The sequence below is a fragment of the Protopterus annectens genome, chromosome 17.part0 (assembly GCF_019279795.1).
Source record: "Protopterus annectens isolate FY-2018-M chromosome 17.part0, PAN1.0, whole genome shotgun sequence".
In the NCBI taxonomy this organism is placed as follows: Eukaryota; Metazoa; Chordata; order Ceratodontiformes; family Protopteridae; genus Protopterus; species Protopterus annectens.
The window spans coordinates 51,093,290-51,117,092 of NC_056751.1; positions in this window are offsets into that span (position 1 = coordinate 51,093,290).

The window sequence follows — 23,803 nt, forward strand, 5'->3', positions numbered from 1 at the left end:
ATAAATGAGAACAGGCAACATAAGTTTTTTTTCTGCTTTAAACATTGTTAGGTTTTATTATAGAAAAGGTAAGGATGATAACATTTTGAACAAAAAGGAAATGCACTGGTAACTTTGTTTAGGGGGCATATTTAGCACCAGGGCTGAATGGTTGCTAGTTTAAAATCTGATTTAAGAAATAGGAAGTTAAAAATAATTAAAATTCATTATATGTTTTATTATAGGATGAAAACTTTTTTCATGGTTATATATGGGAAATATTGTAGTGAAATATACATTTTATTCATTGAATTATATGTTTGGATTAGGAATGTCATGTGTTGCTGTTTCCATCCAGAGTCCTGATTATAATTCTTTGTTGGACATGGAACTTTAGCTGTCCTGATATACTTCCAGTTACAGAGTGAAAAGGTGGAGGAGTGTTGAAAAGGTGGAGGAGTATGAATTATCTGTTTTGTGTGTGTGTGTGTGTGTGTGTGTGTGTGTGTGTGTGTGTGTGTGTGTGTGTGTGTGTGTGTGTGTGTTGCAACATGTCATATATTACAGCTTTCAATGCTTCCAACTGATTCTAAAGTTGGCCTCTGGTGGCTAATGCTGTATAAGACTGGATCATCACAACTGGGGGTACTCTGATTATAACCAACATATTATGTGTTTCAGAAACCTCCTTGGGAGCTGAATAAAGCAAAGTTGCAGAGGTGATGTCCATTAGAGAACACATGATAAGTAGTTATGATCGGAAAACCCCAGTCAGACTTCTTAGACGTGCATGGCACTTTATCAGTATACTGCCAGTTGCATACAAAAAGTGCAGGAGTATAAAGTGTTTACAGTTTTGAATTCTGTAAAATACTTAAGACAGCACCACAGATGTCCATCTGACAAACAGCTTTAAAAAGTCTTATCCACTTCACTCTATCGCATGTTTTTTTTTTTTGTTTGTTTTTTTTTTTTGTTTTTTTGTTTTTGTTTGTTTTTTTTTTTTGTAACAGTGAAATGTATAAAAACTTTAAAACTGGGAAAATGCTAATGATGCTGTTCTGTATTGGCTGCCATTATGCTCTACCATGAGACTAGAAATTAACAATGTGGAAAGGTAGTTTAACAAAACTTTGTTAATCACTTTTCTTATTTCAGAAAAGTGATTAACAAAGTAATCTTTGTATTCAGTTTGGAGTGCAATTTGTGATACTACATGGACTACAAAGTTGTTATTCACTTTTATATTGTCAGAAAAGTACAAAAACAAGTGTAACTATTCCTGATTATAGAACATAATCACTGTACTTCATGTACTACATATAACATCCTGACTAGGTCTCTGATCACAATACCATTTTTACATGGTTGAGTAGTGGATTCAATAAATTCATCATGAGAACCTCTAAGGTGAAATTCTTGAGACACTTTGAGACCACATAAGAAATCATAATGATAAAAAATTTTAAAAATGCAGGGGTGTGGAGCACCAAGGACAGATGTAGGTACATAAATATCTATCAAGGAGATGCCTGCTATTCAACTCTCAGAACCATCTTTGGTTCCTGGTACCTTTTGAAGTGATTACAGACAATACTGCAGTCATGTGGTACATCAAGGGGAACCACGTTGTACCCCATTTACAGACTAATCTTGTTAGCTTGGGATATAGCATCATCGCACAGCCTCACTCTACAGGCATCCAACATTTTGCCAGAGGAAAATTGTGGGGTAGACAAGTTGAGCAGAGCAGGATAGACCCTCACAAGTAAAAACTATATTGGGGGTGTTCCAAGATTTGATCCATCTGTAAGGAGTTCCTCAAGTAAATTTCTTGCCTCCTCTCTGAAGTTTCAACTGGTAAAATTCTTTCCCAGGACTCCATGCAAGTAGGTCTATGGGACAGATGGTTCCAAATATAATATTTCCAGACTTTCTTGTTCTACCATGCTCCACAAATGTGACTGATGCTTTGCAACCCCCCATTTATTCATTAATTTTCAAGTTGCTGGTTTTCTTCCTGTTGATCTCCATCTATCAACTCCAGTGTCTGGTTCATTTCCACTTTTCTCTGTACCTCAAGCATTTTACTTCTTTAACATTGGAAAAGGTCAGTGGCATAGTCTCTCTATGAGCTTTATTATCAGAAAAATAAGCATCAGAGTCCCCTTTTGTTTAATAGCTCATGTTTTGTTGGACAAGCTTTTGTATTTCTTCCTTAGCATGTCCTGCATCAAAAAAGTACTTTGATCCTCCAGGAAAAAATATTCTGAAAATTGCTGAATACAGCAACTTGAATTTTACACCTGCCTCTCAACATTCCCTAACTGCTGGAATAAACATACTCCTTCTCTGCCTGGTGTATAGTAATTCCTTTTCTCAAACATTAATGTCTCCAGTTTTTTGTACTTTGTCCTTCTGCCACAGTTTTGTCTGGATCCAGCTCTTTCTACTAGTATGATTGCATCTTTACTAATGCAGGTCTCGGCTGCTTTCTCAAAGCCAGGTTTGAATCTTACACATGATGAGTCCTTTCAACTTAAAAATCTTGCTGTAGAATACCAGTCCAGTTACTTATTTGTGCTTTGATAAAATTAATAAAGTTAGTTCCTTCCAGTGTCTTTGGTGCAGCAGAAAATTTCAGGTTTTCCCTAAGTGCTGCGCCCACTAATTCTTCCATTTTTTGAAACATCTCTTCTTGAACAATCTTATACTCAGCTAACCTTTAATTAATTTCACTGTAATAAAATTCTGTTCTAGTCAACTATTTTGTATCATGCCATGAAAAGGTTAAAATCTGCTTGTGTGCTAAGAAGAGCCCTCACAAACTAGCCTAGACCTGCCTTCTGTTGAGAAATGCACAGATGTTATCTTGAAATGCTGAGCCAGCCGTTAACTTGTGACAGTTTGTGGTTACACCCTGCATTTTTCTGCTCTCAGCAGAAACTCTTGTCTGGTAAACATCCTGTTGAGTACGTGTGTGTACATGTACAAGGGGCTATAAAAACCCCTGTAGTTTGTAAGGAAGTTAGACTACTGCTGACATATTTGATGTAACGTGTCTCCATGCATGTAAAATAAAGCTTTATGTGCTTACCGAAAACCGTTGCGTGGTTCTTCTGACAAATGTGAAAGAACAAGAGTAATTTTCTTTTAACATTTATGGCGCCCAACGTGGGGCACCTCTTCATGGTACGAATTGACACAAGAGAGGCTGAAAGCCTGTTCGGGAGGGAAAACGAATCACGGACTCCCTTGTAAGTTAAAAGACCTCCGACAATATTGTCGTAAGGAGAGGCCAGCCACTCTTGATTCAATCCGCGAGACGGTGTTGGACCAACAGGCAAAAAACACACACACGGCAGAAGGTAAGCTTTTCCTATTTTTTACAACTGATAGGAAAAGATAGGGACTAGTCATTCGGGGCAGTTGTGTCAGGACTATCTTAAACTAATGCTAAGTTAGGAATAGAGATCTCTAGAAAAAAGGAATAATCTCTCTTAAGGAATGGGTACTGCAAGTAGTTGTTGTAAGACAACCAAACCGGAAGTGAATGAGGACGAACAGCACATGTTCGAATTACATCCAAAAAATTTAAAATACCTCAATAAATGAAAAGACGAATATCAATTTTCAGGAAAATTGGATAAGTATCAGTGCCAAAAGTTAGTCAGGGACCTGCGTCGAGACGCAGGAAACAAAACAAAAAAACAAAGGAAAATAGGCTTTCCTCAAGCACAAAAGTGGCTTGAGGAAGCAAACAAGCTCCATGCAATTAAGGACCAGGGTAAAAAGAATGGTTCAAGTGCAAAAAACACATTTTTTTATTAATAAAGAGGACAATAAAATGACTGTGTGTAGTTGTCCCACCCCTACGGCTCCACCTCAAAATATAAAAGAGGCGGCAGAGAGTGGGGCGGATGCCCCACCACCACAATACAAAGAGCGTAAAAAGGGCGAGATTTCATCCGCTGGTTATCCTCCAATACAAGCGGTAACCTTAAAAAAAACCCTGGCCCCACTAGGGAGTTGCAAAATCGTGTGATAGAGGGAGGCGAGTGGGAAGTAAAGAAAAAAATCAACAAATAACGCCGATGACACCTACCCCCTAATACAGGTAGCAAATCCTCAGGTGGGCACTCCAGGGCAGGAACCTACAATACTAGTATACCGTCCTTGGACTAAGAAAGACATCAGAAAAGTGGTAAAAGGGATACCGCACCCAAAAGATAATCTTAAGAAATTCGCGGATGACCTACAAGGTATGCAGATTAGCTATAAGCTAAATGCAGTTAAGTTTGAGCAAGTTCTCCGTCAGATTTTAGGTCCGGACTGGCACCTAATTTGTGGAGACTGGAACCCATTTACAGGAAATGGGGAGCCTTGCGAGTATAACTCGGCAGAATATGAGGCTCATATTAAAAAGATTGTTAAAAATATTGCCAAACAGTGAAAAACTAGGGCGGACTGGACCTGCATAAATCAGTGCGTGCAACCAGATGACGAAAAAGTAGACCACTATATACAATGGCTGACTACTATTTTCAATGATCATAGTGGTCTGGAAATTCCTACAAACCAAGAAACTGATTCGGCTTATGAACAGCAACTAAAAAATGCCTTTTTAAAGGGATGTAAGACCCCATTAGCAATTTCATCACTAAGCACATGATAGACCACAGGACGGCTAGGTTACAGCCTCTTTTAGAGTACGCCCGGCATGCAGAAAAATATCTGGAAGAAAAAAAAATAAAACATGCACAGACTCTTACGGTCGGGTCAGATGGGACTGTTATGCTCTTACAAGGACAGCGTGGTAGAGGTAGGGAAAGAGGCAGAGGCAAAAAACGGGACGGAGTAGGACACTCGAAAAATTATGAGGGGAGAGCCAAAAGAGGAGAGTGTTTTAAGTGTGGTAAAAGGGGGCATTTTGCTAGAGATTGCCATAATTCGGGGCAGTTGGGAGCAACTCCAGCTCCTGCACCACCCACAGCATGACTATATGAGGGAGAGAAAGAATGGCCAGAGCCACCGGATCAGGTTATAAATAAAGATAGAAATGAGGAAGTGCAGGGGGAGTGCGCAGGTTGGGAGCATGAACTAGGAAATTTTGACAGCGAAAAAAAATATCAGGTTATTAACTTGACAGTACTAGCATCTACCATGCAGCTGAAAGTTCAGCCTGTAATTACCTTACAGGTTGAAGGAAAAGAGGTAAAATTCTTGTGTGATTCAGGGGCAACTAAGACCTTGCTGAGGCATACTGCAGTCCCACCTGACGCAACTATGACTGATTTTGTGCTAGTAAAGGCAGCAAATGAGCGTATTTATAAAGAGCCATTGTCCCGACCCTTATGGTTCACGAACCCGGATACAAACAAAACCATAAGGTTTCGCATAATTATTTCCTGAATCTGCTTAGTAAACCTTTTGGAAAGGGATTTAATGCATGTTTTCGCCATAGGTATGGTCCCGACTGCACAAGGTATACAAGCCAGGCGAATGCAGATAGCTGCAGAACTTGTTCAAAAAAAACAAGGGGACTTACACTTTTGGTACAGCAATGGTTTAGTGACTACAGATCCGGGATGCATAACATCTGACTTATTTAACCTTCCCTTAAGCAAGTATGGGCATCAGCCTCCAGTCAAAGCGGGACAACTCCATTGCACAATGTACTACAAAAAACAGGCGGGGCCTGATGTAGAGTACGAAAAATTGCTTTTTCGCCACAAAATCACAAAGATAGTTTTAAATCAACTATACTGGGATAAATCTGGCAATGCTGCGGCTACTAGTACTTTAACAAAAGATATGACAACAGTATTTAAAAGTCAATACACACCTCACGTGTCTATAACTAAGAAGGAGGGACAAACATGGGTTTCAATTGGCAAAAAGGTTACTGAGTGAATTACACTCACGGATAGTCAGTTACAAAACAAAGGCATCCAGACCCAATGTTTAAATTGGATCACTCAGGCCAGGCCTACAGTACATCTTAGGGCAGACAGGGCGACACCTAGCTGACTCTTGTTACTAGACCCACAGGCAGAGTATGATTTGCAGAATGTGTCGCACCACCTGTGGGCGACTGGGCAATATGACATAGGTTTAATGAGGACAGCAGGTAAGGTTGTAATTACGCCTAAGAGTGATTTCAGACCAAGTAAACGGCAATATCCTTTAAGTAAAATGGCGAAAAATAGTATAGCCCCAGTAATAGAGGGATTGTTAAAGGCGAGCGTTTTGGTACCCTGCCCGGATTCACTGTGCAATACACCTCTGTTTCCGGTCAAAAAGCCGGACGGGACCTGAAAAATGGTACAAGACTTGCAGGCTGTGAATGCAGCAGTAGTACCACGGGCCCCGATCGTCCCGGATCCCGCCACCTTATTTAATGATATTCGTCCATAAGATCAGTATTTTTCCATCATTGATGTCAGTAATGCTTTCTTTTCTATACCCTTGCATGAAGACTGCAGATTTTGGTTTGCATTTACGTACAAGGGTAAGCGGTATACCTACACCAGGTTACCGCAGGGGTTTTGTGAAAGTCCCACCATCTTCTCTCAAAAAATGTCTGCAAATTTAGCCCAGTTCACCCCTGTACATGGTAGTCTCATCCTACTGTATGTAAATAACATTCTCTTGGCCGCTCCTTCGCAGCAAGCTTGCCGTGAGGACACACTACAATTGCTGTTTTTCCTGGCAAACAAAGGACACAAGGTAAACAAATCTAAGTTACAATTTTGCATGTTACAAGTCAAGAACCTAGGGTATCTTATTTCACAAAAAGGTAAACAATTAGAAGATAGCAGAAAGACTGCAATTTTGCAGGCACCTATGCCTACTACAAAAAAAGGAAATAATGTCCTTTCTGGGAATCACAAATTTCTGTCGTAATTGGATTACTAATTATGCAGAAGAAGTATCCTCACTCTCGGAAATGATTTTTTCATTCACCCTCTGACATTTCCAGTTTTATCAGCTCATTTGAATATTTGATGAAAGCTTCTTCCATTTTTTTTTTTCAAGCCTTTGGTTATCTCAGTTGATATACTCCTTTAGTGTTTTATTTATTTTACTAAGCTCTGAGCACATTTGACTTTTTTTCTAGTTTACAGGAAATCATGTCTTGTACTGAAGCTGGAGCTTGAACTGCTTTTTGCCAAACAGCTGCAGGATTTTTCCCAGCCCATGTTCTTCTCCTCACCTTTATGGTTGATTTTTTTTCAGGTTCTCTAAATGTCTTCTTTGCTGACATCCAGGCATTGCACTTACCAGCCAGTAACTGAAATTTACAAAATAGACAAATTCACTGGCTCTCTTTTCTGAGTTTCTTTTTTCACACTGGGAAAGCTAAAAATAAGCTGTTACTCAGTCTTCAGCCATCTTTGAAGTCTCGATTACATAGCGGAGTTTGATCAGAATTCTAATTTGATAAGCAGAGCTTCTAATGAGCTTCATCCTGTAGTCTTGAGTTTCATTCCTTTAGCCTCCAATTCAGTGTGACACCATGTAAGTCACTTTACCAGACGGCTTTCTTGAATCAGATAACTGAACAAAATAAAATGAGCAGTTTGTTTTATTTTCAAGAAATGAGTTCAATGATTCAATTTAAAAGTTAAGTGGTATTAGACATAATGCTTTGAAATTCATAACATTTACTGTGAAAAGAATGAGTTACTGGGTATTTGAATTCAGCTGCCCTTTCTGTGGAAATGTAAACCTTCTTGTTACTTTTAAAGCTGAGGTGTCTTTCAGATTTTTGCACTGTGTGCCTGTCATTAGTAGATGTTTAATATTTTTTTAATATTTTACTTATGTTTTGTGTGAATTACTTTTTTAACTAGGGATCCCATGATAGCTAAGCTCTACATCTGCTGTCTTTCTGGCAGCCTAAGTTCTCAGTACTGCATTGTACTCCAGGGAAGCTTTATTACATTTCACTTACTTATTAGTTGCAGTACCTGCTCAGATTTAAATGCTGTGCACTTGAGTCTAGTATATGCTTTGCAGGTTAATAATTTTTGTTTTCATTTCCTTATTTCAGGTTGTGTCTGAAGCAGCATTATTCCATTTGCCTTCACTGTTACAGCAAAATTTTTCTATAGTGCAAGGTCAGTAACATTTTTCCCTGTTTTTTTTTTTTTTTTTTCTAATTGCAAGTCTTTTCATTAGCATTACAACAAGTAAGTCTGTACATACAAAACTCACTATAGGATCATTGTTGTACCAAGGTTTTTATTTGTGAACCTTGCTATTGCAATGTTTTTCCCACATTGTGGAGTCTAATCGCCAGATTCCATGTATTATATGATAACAGTTACCTTTTGTCAAATAATTTATGGGCCATTTAGCAAATTGGTGCAGAAACAAATAAAATGAAGTTACAAAGTGCACTGAAGCTAAGCAGCTGCTTTCTTCTACTGGCATGGTTTACTCCATAAAACATGTAATTACAGATAAACTCAACACTCCCCACATAACAGTAAGATTTATGACTTAAATATTGCGTGTCTTCTCATGTCCTATTTCCTTAGGCATTATACCATGCCCTGATAATTTTTGTTTCCGTTTTATTTTTCTGCTATGCAATTTGGCTTTGGATATAGCATAATATAAGTAAAGTACTGCTTGCTTGGTCTTCTGTTTAAACACTGATTTAAAGCACAAGGCACATAGTTGACATAGATATATAATGTCTGCTATACTGATATACTGACCTTTTGTGCCCTTAAATTAAATATATTGTTTCCTTATAAGTAATGAACCCAGCCACTGGGGATGCACAAGCCAGTGCATTTCTTTGTGCTGGTCCCAAGCCCGGATAAATGGGGAGGGTTGCGTCAGGAAGGGCATCATGGCGTAAAACCTCTACCAAATGACTTATGTGGAGAACATTTCATATTTCCATACCAGATCGGTTGAGGCCCGGGTTAATGACGACCGCTACCAGTTCTGTTAACCAACAGGGTGCTGGCGGAAATTGGGCTACTGCTGGCCGAAGGAGAAGAGGAGGGGGGAAGGCATGCCCGAAGGCAGGAAGAGAGGATGAAGGTTAGGAGTGTAGTAGTGAGGGTAGAAACTTTGAATGTTGGCAGTATGACTGGTATAGGGAGAGAGCTAGCTGATATGATGGAGAGAAGGAAGGCTGATATATTGGGCGTGCAAGAGACCAGATGGAAGGGAAGTAAGGCCAGGTGTATAGGAGGTGGGTTCAAATTGTTCTATCATGGTGTGGATGGCAGGAGAAATGGGGTAGGGGTTATCCTAAAGGAACAGTATGCCAAGAGTTTTTTGGAGGTGAAGAGAGTGTCTGATGGAGTGATGGTTATGAAGCTTGAAATTGATGGTGTAATGATGAATGTTGTTAGTGCATACGCTCCACAAGTTGGGTGTGCGATGGATGAGAAAGAAAAATTTTGGAGTGAGTTGGATGAAGTGGTGAGTATACCCAAGGGTGAGAGACTAGTGATTGGAGCAGATGTCAATGGGCATGTTGGTGAAGTGAACAGAGGGGATGAGGAAGTGATGGGTAGGTATGGTGTTAAGGAGAGGAATGCAGAAGGTCAGATAATTGTGGATTTTGTGAAAAGGATGGACATAGCTGTGGTGAATACGTATTTTAAGAAGAGGGAGGAGCATAGGGTGACGTACAAGAGTGGAGGAAGATGCATACAGGTGGATTATATCCTATGTAGGAGGGCCAGTCTGAAGGAGACTGGAGACTGTAAAGTGGTGACAGGGGAAAGTGTAGTTAAGCAGCATAGAATGGTGGTCTGTAGGATGACACTGGGGATCAAGAAGAGGAGGAGGAGGAGTGTGAAAGCAGTGTCAAGGATTAAATGGTGGAAGTTAAAAAAGGGTAATTATGAGGTGGAGTTCAGGGAAGAGTTAAGACAGGCACTGGGAGGCAGTGAAGAGTTACCGAATAGCTGGGTAACTACAGCAGAGCTAGTAAGGGAGACTGCTAGAAAAGTGCTTGGTGTGGCATCTGGACAGAGGAAGGAGGACAAGGAGACCTGGTGGTGGAATGAGAAAGTACAGGAGAGTATACAGAGGAAGAGGCTGGCAAAGAAGAAGTGGGATTGTCAAAGAGATGAAGAAAGTAGACATGAGTATAAGGAGATGAGGTGCATGACAAAGAGAGAGGTGGCAAAGGCTAAGGATAAGGCATATGGAGAGTTGTATGAGAGATTGGACACTAAAGTGGGAGAAAAGGACCTGTACCAATTAGCTAGACAGAGGGACAGAGCTGGGAAAGATGTGCAGCAGGTAAGGGTGATAAAGGATAGTGTGGGAAATGTACTCACAAGCGAGGAGAGTGTGTTGAGTAGATGGAAAGAGTACTTTGAAGAGCTGATTAATGAAGAGAATGAGAGAGAGAGAGAAGGTTGGATGATGTGGGGATAGTGAATCAGGAAGTGAAACATATTAGCAAGGAGAAAGTAAGGGCAGCTATGAAGAGGATGAAGAATGGAAAGGCTGTTGGCCCAGATGACATACCAGTGGAAGCATGGAGATGCTTAGGAGAAATGGCAGTGGAATTTTTAACCAGATTGTTTAATGAAATTTTGGAAAGCCAGAGGATGCCTGTGGAGTGGAGAAAAAGTGTTTCAGTACCTATCTTTAAGAATAAGGGTGATGTGCAGAGCTGCAGTAACTACAGAGGGATAAAATTGATCAGTCACAGCTTGAAGTTATGGGAAAGAGTAGTGGAAGCAAGGTTAAGAGGGGAGGTGATGATTAGTGATCAGCAGTATGGTTTCATGCCAGGAAGGAGCACTACAGATGCGATGCTTGCTCTGAGAGCATTAATGGAGAAATATAGAGAAGGTCAGAAGGAGTTGCATTGCGTCTTTGTGGACTTAGAGAAAGCATATGACAGGGTGCCTAGAGAGGAGTTGTGGTATTGTATGAGAAAGCCGGGAGTGGCATAGAAGTATGTAAGAGTGGTACAGGATATGTACAAGGGTAGTGTGACATTGGTGAGGACTGCGGTGGGAGTGACAGATATGTTTAGGGTGGAGGTGGGATTACATCAAGGATCAGCTCTGAGCCCTTTCTTATTTGCAGTGGTGATGGACAGGTTGACAGATGAGATCAGACAGGAGGCCCCATGGACTACAATGTTTGCAGATTACATTGTGATATGTAATGAGCGTAGGGACCAGGTTGAGGAGACCCTGGAGAGGTGGAGATATGCTTTAGAGAGGAGAGGAATGAAGGTCAGTAGGGCTAAAACAGAATATATGTGTGTAAATGAGAAGGAAGGTAGAGGAATGGTGAGGATGCAGGAAGTAGAGTTGGTAAAGATGGATGAGTTTAAGTACTTGGGATCAACAGTTCAGAGTAATGGTGAGTGTGGAAGAGAGGTGAAGAAGAGAGTACAGACAGGGTGGAATGGGTGGAGAAGAGTGTCAGGAGTGATTTGTGACAGACGGGTACCAGTAAGAGTGAAAGGGAAGGTCTACAAAAGGGTAGTGAGACCAGCTATGTTATATGGTTTGGAGACCGTGGCATTGACAAAAAGGAAGGAGTCAGAGCTGGACGTGGCAGAGTTAAAGATGTTAAGATTTGCATTGGGTGTGACGAGGGTGGACAGGATTAGGAATAAGTATATTAGAGGGTCAGCTCAGGTTGGACAGTTTGGAGACAGAGCAAGAGAGGCGAGATTGCATTGGTTTGGACATGTGCTAAAGAGGGATGCTGGGTATATTGGGAAAAGGATGCTAAGGATGGAGCTGCCAGGTAAGAGGAAAAGAGGAAGGCTTAAGATAAGGTTTATGGATGTGGTGAGAGAGGACATGCAGGCGGTTGGTGTGACAGAGCAAGATGCAGAGGACAGGAAGAAATGGAAACAGATGATCCGCTGTGGTGACCCCTAACAGGAACAGCCAAAAGAAGATGATGATGATGATGTTTCATTATAAGTAATGAATTTAAGTACCATTGATGTGGATAGGTATTGTATTTCTGAATATTTCTTTAAAGAGCCTGATTTGTTATATCAATGGCTGTATTTATTGATGTGCAGAACTATCAGCGTATGTTATGTCAGACAGTGCATATTGACAGCACACTTATCAAAAACAGATAAAACCAAAAAAAATCTAAACAGGAAACAAATAGTGTTTTTTCCAATCAGTACAAAAAAAGACCACAAACTTCCAGGCATAATTTTTCTGAACAGTAAAGTAAGTACGGAAAGAGATTTTTATAAGATAATAGAAAGATACATGACACAACATGATGACATGCATTCTGGGTGTACCAGTAGAATGTTAAAGCTTGAAGATCCCTGTTTGGTTCATACTGCAGTCTTTATTGCCAATGATGCAATCTTCGTTTATGACTAAATGATTATATAGCTCAAAGACTATATAGGATATAATAATTGGCTCATAGACAGGTTATGGATGCTTTAAGATCAGGTAATGCCAGGGACCTTAAAAATTCTTTAAAAAGAAAGAAACTGACACTGTTTGCACAATTCATTGATTTTCTTGTCTTCTAATCTCCGTACCCTTCTGTGGAGTCAATGCATTTCCATTTATAGTATCTGTGGTAAGGGGGTGCCACAGAGATAATATCAAAAGCACTCCTGGTCACAAGCTTATAGAACCAAGAGAAAGGAGCTTCTCCCTCTTACATCCAGGTGTAAGCATTGTTCTGATCCCTATAAGTGATCAGTAACTATGTGATCACTATATGTGATCAGTCAGTAAAGTAATGTTTTCTTTATTATATGGTGTAATTTTCTTGCTAACCTTGGTGATGAAGCATTTTACATTCCTGTGCTGCGTTGTGTAGCACAAACAATTCAATATTTGACTCAATATTCTTTCTATGATAAGGCTGCAAACAGGTTTGGACTGCATAGTCCATTAAGATCAGTCCAGTAACATGGCTGCCCAGTGAAGATTACCAGAGCATTTGAATACTCATAACAATTCTCTAAATGGTAATGCTTGCTTTATTTGTGATTTATTTTACTTTATTTATATTTGTTATCAAGAGTAGAACACTGATCCTAATGACCTAGTTCAAATTCAACCCAGGAAAAAGCTACAAAGAAGAACAGAATCAATTGCAAATTATATACACAAGAAATGAATTTCTAGTTTTATTTATTTATGTACACTTTGTTGACATGGTTAGTCTCACTAGGCCAGTGGCACTCTTCTTACTGACTAAGGAAAATTTCTCCAGGACACTGTGGAGCTTCCTATACTCTGTTGCTGATGTAACAGGAAGTGATGTCATAACAGTCACAGGAGAGCATGGAATGTGTTTATTACATTTGGAGTTCACTCGTGTTCTGGTAACTACTTTATATTCTGTGGACTTAGCACATAACAGTTACTTATTTTGGATCAACAAGAAGTGACCAATCATTTAGAAGACAAATTGTGAACTAATATCGCTGACAGAATTGATTCGGATACAAAATTTGCTGATGCAAAGAGATTTCTTATGATTTAGATCTTACCTTGCAGCTGACATATGTCCAAACTGTTAATAACAGTGGGAGCTGAGGTTAGTCAGTAGATTCCATTTTTTCCTCATTTGCAGATGCATATTTACAGACACAGTTAGAAGACAAACATAGCATGACCAAATAAATGCCAGAACTATCTATACCATTAGAATCATAAATTCACAGAGGTATTTATTGTGCTTTTGTTATGTAGAACAGACGTCCCCCATAGACAAATATCAGTTTTGGAATTCTAGTGTTGTGCCTTTTATTCTTACAGTTCCCTCAATGCATGCGGTAGTTCATTTTACCTAGTAAATGTATGATTTGTGTCGTGAAACAAAAGCAGCTTTATAAATAGTTGTGGTTACTTTTGACCAGAAACAATCTGTAGTACCATGGTAACTGTTCTGTTTTTGTGATCTGCGTTTGAATAAAAAATGAAAAATGCAAGTCTGGTCCATGGGTATATTTTTGTCAGAGCAACATGTGATAAAACATCTTCAAGAGTATTGGCTAGTGCAAAACCTTTTTATCAAATTTTGGAAAAATTGGAATTTAAGAATGAGAGGGTATATTGGAATTACACGTAAAGAATTGACAATTAAAACATTTAGATAATCAGTTGCTCATATAAAATAGCAGATGCAACTTGCATTATGTAGGGCAACCAAAAATGTTTTTATATGGTAATTTAGGTCATTTTCAAAGAACATTCCCTCAATCACAATGACAAGATTCAGGGCAATTGGGTCACACAAAAGATAATCATGAAAAGAAGTGTACACAGTGTGAAGTGACAGACTATTTTGGGGGTAGGGGACTCTCCTAAACACAATTAGGCACCTGAAGAATAGCTGGTTGCAGAAAATAATAATTTATCTATTTTGTATCCAAAACATGTCGGGTTTTCTTAGGAAAGAATCATCTGTCCAAAGGCTGAAAATTTAAATTGTTTGAGAAGCCTACTCATGTTGATAATAGATATTCTGATCTGAGGACACATTGTAAGAAAATAAAACATGACAATGAAGAAACAGAAAGTGATGCAAGAGTTAACAAAACCAGTAAACTGAGAAGGAAATGGAGGTGTTAAATGGAAATATAGTTTAAAGACATTAAACTATTAAGTTTGAATGTTAATAGTTGGATTAATAGAACTAGGAGATGGAAGATGGTGCAGTGGTTAAAACTTTTAAATTGTGAAATAGACTTTTTGAAGGATGTAAAATTTGTGACCACAGATGTCCAAGTGTGTTTACAAAGCTTTTTGGGCATATAAGTTTTTGGTCTTTTGTCCAAGACAAATGATCAGAGTTAACAGTTTTATCTCTTTTGAGAAAAAAAGATAAAAGTATTATTATTAATATTACTGGAAGAATGTTAGTTATAGATATTGAGTATAAACTAAAAATGGTGTTTGGTTCATAGACTAATTTGTCACTAAGACATTTGTTAGATAAGAAAGGGAGGGGGAAGGATAGAGTTTGTTACTTTTAGGCTGGTGAAGGGGGAGAGAGAGGGGTGGATGGCTTAGGTGGTCAGGTGGGTAGGAACATGATGGGGAGGGTGGTATATAAGTCTAAGTTAGGGGTGGGACTATCTCTTTGGAACTGCAAAATTGAAGTGTAGTGTCCAAGTGACTGGCTGGGGCAGTTTGGTCTTTCTAGTTGTAGTCCCACATATAATTTTTCTTGTTAGAGTGGGGTAAGTGTGATTCTGCACAGTTTATTGGGTTGGTATTATTGGTAAGGTCATTAGTGGCCAGTTTGGGGGGGTTTGTTTAGCAGGCTTACAGTAACCTACTTTAAGGAATTTGCTGGTGTGACTGTTGGGAGTGAGAGTTTAGGCAGTATGTATAGGTTTACCTAGTATTTAGCCTGCTTTTCGTAAAATTTGTATTTTCTGAAAACTCACTGAAGGTTAAAGTGCTCAATAGTGGGTTTTTGGTTTTGAAAGGAGGCAGGGCTTTCAAACGTGAGGAGTGAAGCAAAATGCAGTTGAGTTTCTGACTTTATATCTTCCAGAGAATGCATGCCAGATCCAGTATGCTAACAACCTTCTAAGTTTATCAGAGCAATATGTTAAAATCTGTCCCTAATTTTGTACCTGTGTGAAGAGGTTGAAAACTTTATTCTCCCATTATGTCAGCCTTGGCCAGTTTTCTTGTGCTAACAGGCTAAGAAGTATGGTTGGCTGTAGTTCGTAAGAGGCTGCAAAGGAATGCAAAGCTTCTCGGTGTAGCTTTCCACCGATATGAACTAGAACTATGGCACATGTTTTATCTTCTTCACATAATAACCTTTTACCTCATTTATTTTAAAAAAAGTTGTTGCACTGCTGGAGATCTGTTTGTTCTGGCTAGGAGAGAGGGAGAATGATTCAGAAGTATTCAGGGGCAATTGGGATACTTGCGACAGATGAGCATTAGTTTAGGCATTGTTGGAATAAGGGTAGCTAAATTAATATACGCTTACAGTGTAGAAGAAATCTGTATCTCTAATTGTGTCATTAATTATTCAGTGTGTTTTGCCAGCCTTTTCATCAAGAATTGCTAGTTAAGGGTAGGATATGGGAGGCATGCAGAATACTTGGTGGTGGTTCTGTCTTCCACAAGGAAGGGAGAACTTCTCACAAAAAAAAAAAAACTCATTTAAAGGGGAGGATACTCTTATATAGGTAGAGTGGGGGAAAGGGATATTCATAGTAAGGGTAATTTTGGTGTAAATTGGGTGTGTGTGCCAGGGGTAGGAGGGAAGGAGGGAACTGTTAGGTGGTATTCGAATGGTTACTGACAAGAAGCTGGTCTCGCAAGCAGAGGAATTGTTTCAGAAAATTCGTTCAGTCACAAGAGACCATCCAGGCAGAACTATCAAGGGGGAGATAAAAAGGAGGGGACAGGTTAACCAGACAGCAATAAAGGTCTCAGAAGCTAGATGCAAAAGGACAAGAAGATCGCATGGGCAAGTACTGATCCATCAGTGGTACAGCAAGAGTAAGTAAGAGATAATTAACTTGGTGTTTGTTGGGTTCATGGGAAAAGGGATTCTATGCTATCTGATACAGAGTTGCTTATGCTTGTGAATGATTTAAGTGTAGATATCAGGAGGAGGCTGAATAATTTGTTACAAACGGGGGGGGGTCAGGTGTCTCTAGGTGTGGATCATCCAGTTGTGAAGGGGGATTTAGAGCTGGGCGTAGTGGCTCCAACAATGGAGAATAGAGAATTTCCTGTTTTACCCAGGGTGGATGTATTAGAGGTACATCAACATGTTTTTCCTGTGCTGATGGTAGGTAGTAAGTGAATCTTTATTACAGTGCATATCCTGCAGGCGATGAAAGAGAAGAGTTGGTGGTAGGATTTGGTTGAGGTTTTTTTTTTTCCAAAATGTTTTTATTCATTTTATAACACAATAACTTAACAGTATAGTAACAAGAAAAAAACAAATAAACTCTATACAATGTCCATAATAAATAAAAAAGCAATATATATAGGAGAACACCTAATATTTCTTTAACAGATTAGACAGTTTTGTCCAAGCAATTAAATGATGAGTTGTGTTGTTAGTCCTTGTTTTTATAGTAGCAATCTCATTCTTACAAATGCATTTCACAAGATGAATAAACTCAGCTTTAAAGAGAGGAGTAGATTGGGATTTCTAATTTTTAGTAACAATTTTCCTTGCTATAGAGAGGATAGACCATAGTAAAAATGTTTGCTTTTTAGGAATGACATTAGGAACAGGAACATTGAAAAGGATAAGGGAGTCAGAAATTATACAGTTGTTATTCCATAGTGCTTTACAAAGATATTTAAAGTCTAACCAAAATGGGGAAATTATTTTGCAATTAACAACCATATGTATCCAGTCAGTATCAGGGCGTCCACATCTCCAGCATCTCATTTCATCTTTATTGTATATTATTGCTAGTCTATGTGGGGTGAAAAAAACATCTATGTAAAAAATTTCCATGTGTATACATGCCAGAACAGGGAAGATGTGGATTCCTTCACCGACTGTAAACAAAAGTTTTTTAGCTTTTTCTGAGAATACTTGTCTATTAACTTCACTTGAATAATTCCAAAAAGAAACAACTGTTTTGCTAAAATTATTTCTGAGAATTTTATAAATAACAGATATGTTTGAAGTGTTCGTGGGTGAGCTATTAATAATTGTTGAGATAAAATCCAAGATTTTTAAGTTACTCTTATTGTATGCCTCTAATGAGAGTATGAGCTTAGTATGTATAAAATCCTTACAAGTTTAGATGTCCAGCCAATTGCAATTTTGTAAACTATATCTGCTGATCAAATAGTCTGCAAAAAATTATTTTATTAGCTGAGAGAAATTGATTCCAATATAATAGGTAACCCTTCTTAAATTCTAACATTTTCTGAGTATCAAAAGATATCAAACATTCATTTGTGTAAGTAATAGGAAACAAAATTATTAATAAATTCTTAATTAAATGATTAGAAAACATAAGCTTTTTAAACAACAATATTTGGTTTGTAAGAGGTGTGAGAACAAGTTTTGACCTTTCACTTTGAATGCATATTTTTAAAATCCATATAAAAATGTTTGCATGTATTTGGGTATATGGTTCAAGCAATGTCCTGTTACTGTTAAGAAGTAAGGTTTCATGTATCGATTTCCAATATGATGTATAAGAACTATTATTCTAAAGCAACACTATGTTAATAAATGCATAATTTAAATAAAAATTAATATTTGGAAACCCTATACCTCCTTCATCCTAGCTTGTAGTGTGCCGGAGAAGAGAAATTCTTGATTTTTTGGGATACCAAAGGAAGTTGAGTAATAAGTTATTAATTTTATGTTTAATTTTGACAGCTGGGAGGAATTATTAGAGCGTAGCCAATAAATACGATTTTAAGTAACAGTATCATTTTGATTAAAGTTAGTCTGTCTTCATATGTGAAGAAGAGTCTGTTCCAACTGTCATTTAGATTAGTAATTAAGTTTATAAATTGTTGGTAATTAGATGTGAGTGATTTTTATAATTAGATTCAATAACGATACCTAAAAATTTAATATGGGTGCCCTCCCAGTTTATGTCTCTTTTTGATCTAAGTTTCATAGTGACATTTTTATTCACTAGAAGTGCCTGAGTTTTGTTGTGATTGGATTTTAGACCAGAGATGTTTGCAAAGAAGTCTAGATTATGTAATGGGTGATCTACTTAATTTTCAATATCATTAGAAACCCCCTCATTATCCAACCTACTTACTGTCTATACTGCAAAGCAGTACCTAAGATCTAGAGAAAAATCTCTCTTCTCTATCACCAAGGCTAACAATAATGCAGGGAAAGCGCTCTACTCCCACACCGTTGCCAGAAATTTGAACTATCTTCCCCTATCCATGTCCACTGCCCTCTCCACATCCATATTCAAAAACTCCCTCAAATCGCATCTTCTTAGTACCTGGTTATGCCCTTGTATCACATAACCCTACCCACACTGCTATTAACTCCCCAAACTCGTCTCTGATCACATGCTGGATCTCTGATCCACTGTAGGCTTGGTCATCTGAAATGGTGCTTTTAACTGTAGAATCTTACTATATTTTCTTCTCTTACCAATGTATAACTGACATTGTCTTTTTACCTATGTTCTATATCTTCTTTTACTTGGAGTGTTTTATTAATTTCTTTTTATTATATTACTATGCTCAGCATACATGAAGAAACCTGTTTTATGTAGTATGCTGGATGTACTGTAACTGACATTGTCTTTTACCTATGTTCTATATCTTCTTTTACCTGGAGTGTTTTATTAATTTCTTGTTATATTACTATGCTCAGCATACATGATGCAACATGTTTTGTGTATTATGCTGGATGTACTGTGTTTGTATAACTTGATGCCAGAGCTTTTCTCCCTGGGCCTCCACTGAAAATGGACCTGGTCCAGTCAGAATTTCCCGGTTAACAAATGTAAAATAAAATAAATAAATAAATAAATAAATTAGAAGTTATTAGTAGTTTCATCAGAAAACAATTGTATCTTGGGGGATAATTCATCTGACACTGTATATCCTTTAACACTGTCATTATTTTTAACATAATTTGCAAGAGGCTCAATAGCCAAGGCAGAGAGGAATGGGGAAAGGGAACACCCCTGTTTAGTACCTCTTAATATTTTGAATGGGCTAGATAGATAAGATCCAATCTTTACATAGGCTATGGACTTTTCATATAGTTTTTGAATTAATCCTATAAAGTTTTTGGATAAATTGCATTTTTGCAGAGATTTAAACAGATATGGCCAGCTTGGGGAGTTGAAAACTTTATCTATATCAAGGCTTAAAACAGAAAGTTCTTTTTTTCTTGTTTGCTAAGTCTGTTAAGGACAGTAATCTAATTACATTGTCTTGTACCTTTCTGTTTTTGATAAATCCGGTTTGGTCTTCATGAGTTATGTTTTTGAATTCAAAGATGTGGATAGGGCACAGAGGGGTAGCATAGTCAGAGAATCCTGGAGTTAAGGACCTTATGGCAGGCTTAGCAGCATTGGGGAAGAAGGTTATGGGTAGGTATAGGCTGAGGACATGGGATAATTGGATACTGGGTTTCATTTACTTCATGGCGGTCATCATTGAGAACAAACTGCAATAAGCCTTGCCATTACTTTCCTATTTCTTAATGATTAGGGAAGCTCAGAAGCTTTGTGGGGGAAATGCCTGTCTTTGGTATGACCAGCATTTTCACAAGATGAAGTCAATGTTTTGGGAGAAATGGCATCCAGGCACATAGATGGGAACCATGTTGGATATGCAGAGAGGTCCAATAAGGTTGACTATGGAAGAAACTGGGGGTAAAGTGAAGGCTTGTTGAACATTTAATGCTGATTAAATGTTTAATGTTAAATAATGTAGATTCACATGACCTACGTGTAGATTTCAGCATTTATATTTGCAATGTGGGGTTGGTGTCTAGCAGTTAAGTGTTGGAAGAAGGAGGTACTGAGAAGACCTGAGAGGTGATAGCAAATGAGCAGGAAATAGTGGTGATTCAGCTGGTCATGATAGTGGAGTGGTGTTCAGGGCTAGTAGGGTGGAATAGTCTTTTCATAAGGGAACAGGCCAGGCAGCTAGGGCATTCACCCATTGATGCTGATAGGGCCTAGTTGCTACTCAGACAAAGGGGTGGCCCAGGAGTTAGTAGAAAGCTTTTGGTGTGATTTTTCCAATACAATATAAGGCTAATGGTTTTAGTAAAATGTGTAAAAATTTGAAATCACTGCTAGGGAGAGATGAGGTGGTCCATTCATTTTTGTCTAGGGAATTAGTAGTGGGTAGATTGTTAGGTCCATTTGAAGTCCCCCTGTTGGAAGTGTTTTGGATTATCCCAATTAGGTTTAGTCTCCATGAAATCCTTGGGGTAATTTCAGCTCACACATCACTTTTCATTCCCTGAAGATGATTTGGTTATTACCCATATTGATAAAGCAGATGCTATGGTTTCTCTCTTTTTAATTTCTCCAAGTCTTTTGGATTTTTAATACCATGATGAGAATGGACTCCATTCCTAAGTCAAAGTATGATTTAAGTTCATGAAATTAGTATTCTTTCAGTCTTTGATGTTAGTCAGAAGTGCTCTTTGCAACACCTGCAATGTGCCAGAATTGACACCTTCTGCAATTCATATGGAGTTACATGTATCGGTAACGTATCTAAGTATGATTGTAAATTCTTTTTTATAAGACCCATTGGTCCTACTATTATTGGAACTGTCTGGGTATCCTTCTTCCACATTGCCCTAATTTCTGCCTGCAAATCCTGGTATTTTATGACTTTGTGTTTCTCTGTATGTAAGACATGGTAATCGCTGGATGTAGCAATTTCAATAATCAGTGCTACTTTTGTCTTCTTTTCATGGACTAATATATCTGGTTTTCTCGCATCTGTCTTTTGAACTGTTGGTAATGGATGATCCCATGTCATATAAACTTCACCATTTTCTATAATGTTTGTAGCTCCTGTTTCCAATGTTTCTCAGCTACTTCAATAGTATAATGTTTGCACAATCTCCAGTGCAACAGTCTTGCCACATTATTATGCCTTTCAGTATACAGTCCTTCTGCCATTAGTATATGACAACCATCAACCATCCTTTCAGCATCAATGGTTGAATGCCTTTTTGGATGAAGTGGTAAGGGTGATTTATTTCTTTATTTAGAGACCTGTGGTTCATGAATTTGGATATAGAATTATATTTCTGGCTTTTTTGGTGAGAGAACAGGACTGGATGATTTTGTGTATGTATTTGGAAGGTAAGTATATTTTGATGAGGGAATGACTATGGATTATGCAGTAACTTGTGCAACTTTTGAAAAGATCAGCATTGCACTGGCTATGGCAGCAGAGGGTGGTATCTTTGTGGGCGTTTCATTATTTATATGGTTTTCTGCTAGCTGAGGAAGGAAAGGAGTCAGTAAGGGTCAGCACGGTTTCATTTGTGCAGTTATGTGCAGAGCCGAGAGTTCCATTGCTAAAGGTTAAACAGGATGGCCCATCAAAAAGCCTACAATTTTTGGGTCTGGAGGTTGATACTGATGTGGTGGTGTCTAGGTTGCCATATGAGAAGGTGGATAAAGTGAAGGGAAGGACTGGGACATGAGTTTCCAAGGACAAAGCCAGAATTAAAGAGATCATGGAAGGGTTAGGTTTGTTGAATTTTGCATGTCAGGCAGTGGGCCCGGGGCTAGATGTTTATTAGATTCTTAGCCAGCTTGCTGTTTGGGGATAAATGTAAGCATCATTGGGCAAGAATAAATGAGCAGGTTAAGGAGTATATGTCATTCTGGTTGGAATTTCTTCAGCAATTTAACAAAGTGACTTTTTGGCAAGGGGAATAGGAATCATCATCAGACCTGGACTTGTTTATTAATGCAGAGAGTGGTTTGGAGATGAGTGCATATTTTGGGGGTAGGAGGTTTGCTGAGAGATGGCCAAATGATTGGTGGAGAGACATCATCTTTTTAAAACTGATGCCAATATGGGCTTTGCTTGTGGTCTGGGAAGCAGAATTTCCAAAGAAAAACATGCTTTTTCATTCGGATAATATGGTGGTGGTGCAGGTATTAGCCAAGAATATAGTTGGAATAAAGTTGGTGCTGGTCTTATTGAGGAAGAGTGTATTGCATTACTTAACCATTAACCTCTCTTTTTCAACTCAGCATATTCCTGGTCATTTTAATGCCTTGCCTGACAGTTTATCTCATTTTCAGCTTCTTGGGTTCTGGATGTTGGCACCAGGAGCTCAGGTAAGTCACATGGTACTGCCCAGAGTGATATGGGGGACTGGGTAGGAGTGGTGAATTGGATGGTACAGCAGTTGTGGTCTGAGGTGACTAGAAAGGCTCACAGTAAGGCTCTTAAAGTATTTTAAGAATATTGTACTGGCTTTGCCAGTTGGGGAGAGGGAATGATTGGTGCAGCTGTTGGTCAGTTACTTGATGCACAGTTGGAAGGCAGGTAATGCAGTCTGTATAATTAAGGTTTAGTTGGCAGCACTGGAAGAGGCAGCTAAGTTATCAGGCCTCAAGGCTGTGACAAAGTCTTGATTGATTTTGTGCATGTTGAAAGGGTGGGAAAGAATGAGACCTAAGATGAGTGACAATAAGTTACTACTAGGTAAGTACATGTTGCCAATGCTTTTGAAATGTTTACATAGGGTTGCTTATTCTTATTTTGATTATATTTTCTGGGCTACAGTATCAGTTTAGTATATGTCAGGGTGTTTTGGGTAAGATCAATGTTAGTCAATTTGCATTTGTAAGCTCTAAAAATTATGCCAACAGGTGTGCTGATCTGGTTAAAAAGAACAAAGATGGATCAGGAATGAAAATGTAGACAGGTGGTGTTACCAAGGAATGTAGAGCATTTGATTTGTCCTGTGGCATGAGGACTGCAATGGCATGAGATTTGTAGGAATCATTTAGAAGGTTTTGTGTTTCAGGATGGTTGAGGGAAGCAGACAGACACTAAGGCATTTATTAATTGGATTAGGAGTGCTTCAGAAGCGTAGGTAATTTATTGGGGACAATTATGCTACTCATTCCTTGCAGATAGGTATGGCAAAGGATTTGGGAGAGGAAGGCAGATCTATAGAGGTCAATAAGAGGGCAGAAAGGTGGAATTCTGGGCATTTTTGTGGAGGTGAGACCTGGAGAAAAAAATTTGGGTTTGGATCTAATGCAGTGGCACAATCAATGTTTCGTCGACACAGGTATTAGATGGTGCCAGCTGTTGTTGTTGGTTGGAGGTAAGCAAGTAATATGGAATTCCAGATGGTATAGTGATAAGTGTAG